Source organism: Prosopis cineraria, unplaced genomic scaffold (assembly GCF_029017545.1).
Source record: "Prosopis cineraria cultivar Desert tree isolate PC_DT_omini unplaced genomic scaffold, ASM2901754v1 PC2111, whole genome shotgun sequence".
NCBI lineage: Eukaryota > Viridiplantae > Streptophyta > Magnoliopsida > Fabales > Fabaceae > Prosopis > Prosopis cineraria.
Window position 1 is genome coordinate 5,167 of NW_026557436.1, and position 10,623 is coordinate 15,789.

Sequence of the window (10,623 nt, forward strand, 5' to 3'; positions counted from 1 at the left end):
GACCTTTACTGTAGTTTTGATTTGAGCGTTTTGTTTCAGTGTTCATGATGCTGACATTTCTTTATATATATATATATATATATATTGCTGAAATCTAATCTTTTGGACATATGTTTTCAGTTCTTTACTCCATTTTTCTGTACCTTAAGCTCTAAGGAATTTAGCTTTTTAAAGACATAGTATGCTTCTGCTCAGTCTAGTGGACTTTTGAATTCCTTGTTCCTTTTGATGAAAAGTTTATTCAAACCATTAATTACGTGTTTCACTATTGACTTTGCATGATATTTTCTACCTTATTTTCTTATCTGGAATTTGTATAATTCGATAATTCTCCTTTTTATCTCTCACTTTGAAAACGAAAAAATTTCACAGCCTTCCTTATTAAGTTCAGGGGTCCAATTCTGTGGGATTGGATTGTATTTGTTATGTTTCATGATTCATTTGGGCTGTATGTCTTATCTGCAAATTGTTTTCCTATAATTTGATTATTTACTACTTATTTGTTCCCTAATTACTACTGTTGATCTGTTTTTTTTTTTGTTATGGGGGATAGGTTAGATGTGCATATCTTTGATTATCTCATGAAGAGAAAAATGCATGCTTCAGCGAGGGCATTTCAGGCTGAAGGGAATGTCTCAACAGATCCTGTAGGTAAGATCAAGATACTGAGAACTTTGTATGGAAATGAACTTGATATAGCTTTTCTAAACATTTATTCCATTTTACCCCTCCTTTTTGTCAATTTTCTAGCTGTAGATGCGCCTAGTGGTTTTCTTTTTGAGTGGTGGTCTATCTTTTGGGACATATTTATTGCCAAAACTACCAGGAAAGATCAGAATCACTCAGAAGCTGCATTATCTTACATTGAGGTGGGTAATTGGTTTTGCATTTGTCTGATTTTTTCCCCCTCTTGTGATTACCCCACCTAGTAGGATAAGGCTTCTTCTTCTTGTTGTTCTCTTAGTAGGATAAGGCTTTTTGTTGTTGTTGTTCTCTTGCTATTAAATTCACATGTATCAATTTTTAGTTTTTTTGCTTTATGTGTGCATTCCAATATATGTTGTAAGTGTTGTTAACTGCTTGTAGCAGTGGAAGCGCAAGCTAGAAGTGTGTTTCTTATTGATGCTCATAATTGTCTATATTAGACCTATATCTTTGTCATTGGATCTGGTAATTAATTAGCACTATTTCTCTATATGCTTATTATTTCATTATGTAAATGGTTATTATTTCTAATTTTACACTAAACTTAATAAGGGTTTGTCATCATCAGAAAATGACTAGGTCTTATGCCATCTGCCTTATGCTTCAATTTTTGTGAAGAGGCCTAAGGCCTTATTTCTCTACATTAAGTATGTAGTGTGGATCATAAACAAGCTCATTGTAAATTTCAAACTGACAGAGTCAACAAACTAAGGCTCGAGAGATGTGGAAGCAACAAGAAAAAGATCACGAACAACCAAATCAACATCAATAAATGCAAATGTAGCATCTCTTGTAGAGGCATGCCTTACAGCAACTACAGCCACAGCAACAACAATATAGGGGCGAGACTCAAATTGTCAGAGATAGCACCACTGGTTCTCTTAGCAATAATAATTTAATGAGGTAGAACCATGTGACTGTAAAAACCATGTCAACAAAAGCGTATGATGAGAGGTTGAAATTTCCTCTCTAGGGAGATGCCTTAGATGATGCATCTGTCAAGGTGTTTTTGAGATTTTAATATTTAGTCATTGCTTTTATTTCATTAGTATCATTTTTCATGCCACTTTCTATGCAGCAAAAGATTGTTGGTGATGCAGGTCAACTTGTCAGACCAATTCATGCCTCATTGTTGAAAACAACAGCAGCAAATACAACAGCAACTGTTGGACATTCTACAGGGTGCCTTTATCGTCAAATTTTCTTTTCATCAGAAAAATTTTCACTTTGTCATTTTATTTAGGATACTTCTCTTCATTTAGTCTGAGTTTTAAAGTTTTTGGAATTTTTTTCAGTGAAACATTGCTTGTCGCACCTAGGGGCTTACCAGGGAATGTTCAACAAGTTCAGAGTTGCCACCAGCAACTTGCAGGTTATAGTCAATTTATTTCTTTACTTTTTTTATTTTCTTGTCTTGTTTTGATGTATGTGTTTCCTTCTCTCTTCCTCTATTTGAGATTGGCTTGCATATTTCCTGAGCCAACTATCTCATTTATGAGGAGTACTGTTATTTCAATGCAAATGAATTGTAATAAATTTCCAAATTCCAGATTTGCACAGATATAATTAATGTTTTCATATTTGATTTTTATAGTATTTTGGATTTCTAAGCATCCAATTTTTCCATTTTTTTATTGGGTGTGGATAATACTTCAGTAGGAATTTCTAAATCATTTCTTGGCTAACTAAAGCATTCTCTCCATTATGATATAGTACTAGTTGGTAAAAATGAGGATATTTTATTCCTTTGCTTACCATTCTTGTCAGACTTAAAACATTTGGTGCTACTTGCTTGGATCATAGATCATAGTTGATCTATCTTTGATTTATATTATTGTTTTAATTGTGTAATCATAGATTATGTTTGATGATTATTCTCAATTTTTAGGATCAAATAAAGGCGGTAACAATTTGACTCTAAAAGGATGGCCTTTAGTAGTAAGACTTGTTTGCATCTGCTTGATAAAATTGTCATACTGTTATTGTGTCCATTAATTTGTTTTCTCCTTTCTAGCTCATCTTTCTTGGTTTGTATTTGGCCCATCTTTTTCTGTTGATCTTGAGAGTGCTGGTTTACATGGGAAATTTCTTAGAGATGTTGTCTATACTAATGAAGAGAACTTTCGTATGACACAAATAGATCTTGTCCTTCTAACAGAGGATGGAGCGGGACATGGACAGGGCTTTATTTTTGCTTGGCCCATTTACAAACAGGCAATGAAATTTTGGTTCTTGGCTTGAGCTTGGCTTAGTTAAAGTTAGACCTATGTAGACATTTTACAATTTTCTTTTTTTATTACTTGAACATTTTGCCCATATGACCTCTCAACTTGATGCATATTGTTAGATCTATCCTGTGAAAATGGACAAATGAGGGTCTAGAGGAAGAAAAAGTTAAAAAAAAAATTGCAAGAGCTGAAAATGGGATTTCAAAATTCTGTAACATGGAGCTTTTCTTTTCTTTTTCTTTCTCATTTTTTTGTCCTTTTCTTTTTAAGTAGTTTTGAGACAAGCATGCTGCAAACTATCAAAAGAAGTTTGGTCTGGTTTCTCTGAAAAACTCAGGTTGTTGAGTTGTTTTTGCCTCCAAACACCCCCCCAAAACAATAAATATGCATGTTTTCAATATTTATTTGTTATTGGCAAAACAGTTTCACAAAAAAAAAAAAATCATTTCTTTCATCTTCATGTAATAATCATACCCTGGGGGATTGGTCAATGACTTGGACCCTTAACAGTTTATGATTTATTTAGTTTGTGTAAAATCTTTTGCCCAGAATACTAGCAAAATGGCCTGTAAATAACCTTTTTCTATGTTGGTCCCTATATATGTATGTATACTTTTAATTTCACGCCAGACTTGCTGGACTAGCCAGCTTGGTTCCTGAGCGTTGGATCTTCTTCCTTATGCACTACCTCAATTTACCCAGCTTTGTGTTCATCGTATGTGATTTCATTGTAGAAGTTATTGTGTTTGAAGTGAACATAGAAAGGAAATGTTCAAAGACCAAGAATGATACTCAAATGAAAATGTGTGTTGTGAATCTTTAACAGAACCAGACAATAAAGAATGACAAATCACCATGATGATGAATAGAAAATAAAGAAGAATTCTTAAGGCTTGGATATGAGTTTAGGTGAATGAAAAACATTAGCATTTAAGAACTCTAACCAGCAATTAATTGAACAAAATGATGTTGTCTCATACTGTTAGTGTTTTGGTGCTGTTTGAAAACGTACCCTGTATGTTCTGAAGTGGTATTAACACTTCAAAATTAAATTCAATGTTTTGAAATGCAACCATCCAAAAAATTGGCATGGTAAATATGCTATCATACCATACATGTATTTGTATCAGATATATGTCCAATACATGTATGTCTAATTTAATATGGATTCTGAATTCTGACTTATGAGAGGTTGTAATGAATTGAAAAATAGCTAAAATTTGTTTCGGTATGGTTGTTACAGAACATGCTAGGTTTATCTCAGTGCCTTTTCTTTTACTTGCATCTTCCTATATAATCAAGTTTCAATAATGTTGTTTGTGCCTTCAACTGCATATTTAACAATGGAAAAATGTTAGGGTTTTGACATTTTTGGTGTTATCAACTATTCATATTCTATCCTCATAAGATCTCAATTATTTTAGGGACTGGATCAGCTTTGCTCTAGATTTCTCCCACCAAATACTTTGATTTAGTCTCTAGAGTCCTTCAATTAACTTATACTGCAGCAGTAACTTATGCTCCAAGCACGTCAGAATTTAGTGGACATGTCTATCAACAATTTGGAAAGCTGGAGACTTAAAATGCTTCTTAATAATCAAAATGTGTCCTCAGAAAGATGGCACTCCAAATCCTGTTGGTGATTTAGTTCCCAATATTGGAAGATCTGTTCTTGACATGCCTGACTCAAATACATCATTTAAGGTATTGGCATGGACTCGCTAAAGATCATGCCTTTCTAATCCTAGCCCTCACCAAAATACATCATTTGGTTCCCTCATGTTACTTCAATAGCACCACCTGACAACCCCTAAAACCTTAGCCTGTATGGCTCTCTTGGTCACTATCTTTTATGATTTTTTTGGCCGCTAGATATAGAGGGTATCTCATGTTAACAAAGCATGTGAATGCATAAAAAGAAAAGAATTTGAATGAGATGAATGGTTAGGCACCTCATGTTTCTATTTATTATATAGTCAAAAATTAGGTTTAATACAAGGGCAGTAATAGAAAAATACAAGCCATAGCTTATCAATCATCAATTCAGTCAACCTAGTTTTCATGCTTGCTATTTTGTTAAGCTTGTCAGAGGTATTCTTTGCATCTATTTAAATTTTGACTGTAGCGGCAAGGGCAACAGAGCAGTCTGCAAGTTCAACAATATTCACATCATATTCTTTCTAGCCAACAGTCTCCGAATCTCAGGCAATAAGACAAAATGGTTGGCATTGGCAACATGCCTCGTATGGTTCAAGGACATGACCAGGTTTTCAACCAGCTATCTGTGAATTAATGTTATTAGATGCATAGTGCGCAAAACATATAGGTTTCCTAACTAGTTCTTGTTCATTTAAGTGTTCCAAAAGTCATAGTGGGCTAAAGCGAAAGCAAGAATCATCTTCCAGTCTTGCTAATAGTTCTGGAACTATAAATACCAAAGTGCCATCTAGTAATTCACCAACAACACCTTCTACACAAACAGTAGATGTGATGACAGTGCCAACTCTGCAACAGAATGTTCCTTTGTCTTAGTCATCCCTTGTGTTTGGTTCTGATGGTCTTAGCTCATTCACATCAGCACAGAATCAATTGGTTGGAGACTTTTATATAATAATTTTTTTGGTTTCTTGTTGGAGATATTATAATACTATGGTTATTTATTTTCTTTAATGATTGTATCACATAAGATAACTGATTATGTTGTAGGTAGAAATAGACTGTCTTTTAGCTTATGCATCTTTGGGTGACAACGTGGAGTCATTCTTATCTCCTAATGATGCAGACCCTAGAAATAGATCTGGTACATGTATGGGAGCTTTTGATCAATGTATCATGCTATCATCTGCCCTCCCTGCTCCAGATAATGAATGAAAATAAATAAAGGGAAAATATAACTTTGGGTCCCCACATTTTGCTCGCGTTTTGTTTTAGGTCCCTGCACTTTTTTTTTGGTATTCTAAGTCCCTACACTTTTGTTTTTTGATGTTTTGGGTCCCTCCTAGATCCCTACACTTTGTTCATGGAGGGACCCAAAATAATGAAAAATAAAGTGTAGGGACCTAGACCACTGAAAAGAAAAGAGTAGGGACTTATAGAAAAATATGAGCAAAGTGCAAGGCTTAAAAGTTATGTTTTTTCATAAATAAAATAGGAAAATTGCTATTATCTCCCTTCAACTTTATGTCATATGCAAACTTCCTCTCAACACTTATATCTAGTTCTAACTAAAACCACTAATTGAGATGCTACTTGAGACTCCTTCATTTATGGCATGACATTCTACAATGGATTACCATAAAATTGTGCACTCCAAAATCACTTTCATTGAGTCAGAAAATCTTCTAACATAACATTTCTTGTGATTTGATAGCCAAAAGGAAGTTCTAAGGAGCGATCTCATATGGATGAGTGAATGTGACAATTAAAAGAGGTTGAAGTGACATCTTAGTCAATATTTGATAGATGTAAAAGGGAAAGAGAAACTAAGAAAATTGTGGATTTTGGAAGAAAAATAATATTTCTTATTGATCAGAATACTAAGTACAAGTTAACTGTATATACACAAGGGGAAATAATTACTAATAATGTCTAATAAAGACTATACAATATTTACAATAAATATTAAATATTCCTACAGTCCCCCTTAAGTTGGATTATAGATGCTAACATGTCCAACTTGCTTATATAATCTTCAAATGTGGGGCCAAGCAATCCTTTAGTCAAAACATCAGCTGCTTGTAACTTTGTAGGCAAATATGTCAAACATATAATTCCTTCTTCTACATTTTCTTTGATGAAGTGGCAGTCTATCTCTACATGACAGGATTTAAAGCCATGGTTATGGCAGCTTTATTATCACAATAGAGCTTCAATGATAAACTTGCTTCAACTTGTATTTTATTTACTCATACCAGCCACAACTCCTCTGCTATTCCTTGAGCTAAAGCTCTCAACTCAGATTCAGCACTACTTTTTGAAACAACTCTTTGCTTTTGGCTTTTCCATGTGACTAGATTACCCCACTCAAATGAACAATAGCCAGAGGTTGACCTTTGATCTTTATAAGTTCCATCCCAACTTGCATCAATGTAAACTTCTATAGATCTTTACTCATGTTTTCTAAAGACTAGCCCTTTACCAGGAGTGTCTTTTAGATATCTCAAAATCCTGTAGACTACTTCCATATGATTCTTTATTGGGCAGCTCATTTATTGACTAGCTACACTGACAGTGAATGCTATATCTAGCATCGTATGGGAAAGATATATTAGTTTTCTAACAAGTTTCTAATATCTCTCCTTGTCAATAGCTTCTTCCTTTTCTTCTTCATACTCCTTATATGAGTTTTCTTCCTCCTCAATGTCTTTGTCTTTTCCATTCTTATCCTTAGGTTTCTTAACCTCAATAGGAGTTTCAACAAGTCTATAACCTCACATACCTATCTTAGTAAGAAGATCAAGTATGTATTTTTTGTGAGAAACATAGATTCCTCTCCTTGACCTAGCAACTTTCATCCCAAGAAAGTATTTTAGCTTCCCGAGATCTTTGACTTCAAATTCCTTACCAAGGACTGCCTTTACTCTTTCTGTCTCCTCAAGGTGATCTTTAGTGAGTATTATGTCGTCAACATATACAATAAGGATACATTTCTTCCTTCCCTCGACTTTAACAAACATTGTATGATCTGACAGGGCTTGCTTGTAACCTTCAAATTTTAGGACTCTTGAGAACCTGTTAAACCAAGTTCTTAGTGACTGTTTTAAGACATATATAGACTTATTCAATTTACAAACTTGAGTTGCCTTGTCTTTATCAAACCCAGGAGGTAGAGTCATATGCACTTCTTCCTTCAATTCTCCATTCAGACTAGCATTTTTTATGTTAAGTTGATGAAGAGGCCACTCAAAATTAGCTGCCATAGACAATAAGACTCTAATAGTGTTCAATATTACCACCAAAGCAAATGTTTCTTCATAGTCCAAGCCATATATCTGGGTAAACCCCCTTACAACCAAGCATGCTTTCAACTTGTCAAGGGCTCCATCTGCCTTGTGTTTTAGGTAAACACCCACTTACAACTCACTGTTCTCTTTCCTTTTGGTATTTGAATAAGTTCCCATGTCTCATTCTTTTCTAAAGCCCTTATTTCTTTCATAATAGCACTTTACTATTCGGGATGCTTAGAGCTTCCTGTATAGTCTCATATACCTTCACTTTATCAAGATTAGTAATAGAAGCTCGATATTGAGGAGAGTATGTGTTGTATGAAACCAACCTCTCTTTTCGTTTAAGAGTACATCAGCAAGGTTGCTTCCTTAAAGCAATAGGAAGATCAATAGATTCACTTGTTTTGTGTAACATCCTGAATTTTTAATCCTGTGTCAGTGACTAATTATGGAATGAATTTGTAATTTTACGTGATATTAGTATTCTGGGTAGTGGAATGTTATATTGACTCTTTGGGATGTTATATGAATAGATATGAGTGGAAGAATGAAGTCTCAGTGTAGAGCATGTGAGCATAGTGAGGATTTTCTGATTGTGCCATGGGCTACGATAGAGGATGGATGCACTACAGTGCATGGTGCAAAATTCTAGCTAATAAGTTTGTGTGCCAACTCAAAAAAGAGGAGAGACAAAGTTAGAGGGGTCAGGCATGGACAAGGAGCTATTCTTTGTTAGGGCAAGCATTTTTGGGAGGAAGTGTGACATTTCCGACCAGTTACTTATCGGGTAAATCTTGTACTGCTTTAATCTTCAATTTTACCTTATTTTTTTTAGTTTTAACTAGTGAGAAATTGAATTCAAAAGTTTTAAGAAAATGATTTCTTACCCTATAGTAATAGAAAAGTTCTCCAGAACTAAACTAATACTTTGTGACTGGTTTGAGTCATAACGATAAAGCTTTGAAGATATAGGCACAATTTGCCCTAATCTAGAGAGAGAGTAGTGAGAGAAAGTTTGATTGTGAGGAAGTTAATGTGTGATGTGTGATGTGTGATATGGGCAGTTTATAGGCTAATTGTGTGTATGTGTGTTATATTGTCTATGTCATTGGTCAATCAGGTGTATATTGTCCATATGGTCAAGGCCCTAAAAGCGGCTAATAACATATAGTTTTTATTAGAGATACTCAAGTGGCAAATTTTGACTTAAAATGGTCAAAATGCACTTGGATATCCAATTTTCAAATGGAATATCAAATTTAAATGAAACCAGTATCATTGGTTAGATTTTGAAACAAGATTCATGTGGGCGCTTGAACCATCTTAATTGGACATCGGATGTGAAAACAACGCACATCGAAGTTTGCACTAAAAACTATTGTGTGACAGTAGAGCTAGGTGTGTGTGCCATGGTGTGTGTATCTACATGCCATGGTGTATGACACAGAGCGAATAGCTATGATCTTTGTGCCACATGTTGCGGCGCATATGGCACGAGCTGTGACACATGACCCTTATTTTGACTTAATTTAATTAAAATGCACATGTTTTCTTGATCTTTGATGCACTTTCACATAGTGGTTTCGTTGTATAGGGTTTTTATAGTTTGAATAATTTATGAAATGATTTTGAAAATATTTTATCTGGAATACCAAAACTTTCTAAATAATTGATTTTCATACAAATTAGTAGAGTAAGTGGAGGATCATGTGGTAATGTCAATGAGGGCATTATATTTTGTACCATCAAGCATTGCGGTCTTAGGAGTTACCCTAAATTCTATGTCACCATGAGTTTTTGCTTTAGGAGCTACCTCTAGTGTCAACTCTCTTAGTGCTTCAGGTATAAATTGCTCACTATCTTTTGATATTTTTTTGAGTGTAAACTAAGAGTTCTCCCTTTTGTGGTCTTTCTGCATCTCCTCCTATTTGTATGTGTTTCTCAAATTGTGGCATAGGAGGAGATGGTATTTGAAGGGATGTTGGAAGGGTAGATGAAGGTAATGGCTCAGTTTCAATTATTGCAAACCATGGCTCAAAAAGCACTAGTTCTCTGTTAAATTCTTGTTCCCAAGTTTGAAATTCACTTATGCTTTCCCCCTACATTGAAGAAATGGGATGGCATGGAGTAGCTACATGAAAGGTGACATCCAGGCTGACAAATGTGTGTTTTGTGATTAGGTTAAAGCATTTATATCCTTTTTAAGTAGGAGAATAGCCAAGGAATATGCATTTAATGGCTCAAGGTTCAAGTTTGGTGCTTTGGTGGTTATGGATAAATGTTGTGCAACCAAACACATGAAGTGGAAGATTGGTTTTAATATGGAATGTGGAGAAAATACTTTGCAATTTGTGAAGAGGAGTTTCAAAGGATAAGATTTGATTGGACATTCAATTGATTAGGTAAGTTGCAGTTAAAATGGCATCCCCCCAATAAAATTTAAGCACATTACAGGTAAACATGAGTGCTCTAGCAACATCAAGTATATGATGATTTTTTCTTTCTGCAACCCCATTCTGTTGAGGTGCATGGACACAAAAACTAGTATGGACAATACCGTGCATGTGGAGAAAAGTCTTCAAAGATTGGTTAAAGTATTTGATGCCATTGTTGGTGTGTAAGACTTGGATGATTGTATTAAATTGGGTTTTGATCATGTTGAAGAAAGTCATGAATGTGGATGTAGCCTTAGACTTGTTTTGTAAAAGATAAACCTAATTGACACGAGTATGGTCATCAATAAA

General features: G+C 34.6%; 1 pseudogene; it reads left to right on the forward strand.

Annotated features, from left to right (window-relative positions):
- The first annotated feature begins 542 nt into the window (after positions 1 to 542).
- Positions 543 to 5,804, forward strand: LOC129301432 (transcriptional corepressor LEUNIG-like; annotated as a pseudogene).
- Positions 5,805 to 10,623: the final 4,819 nt, after the last annotated feature.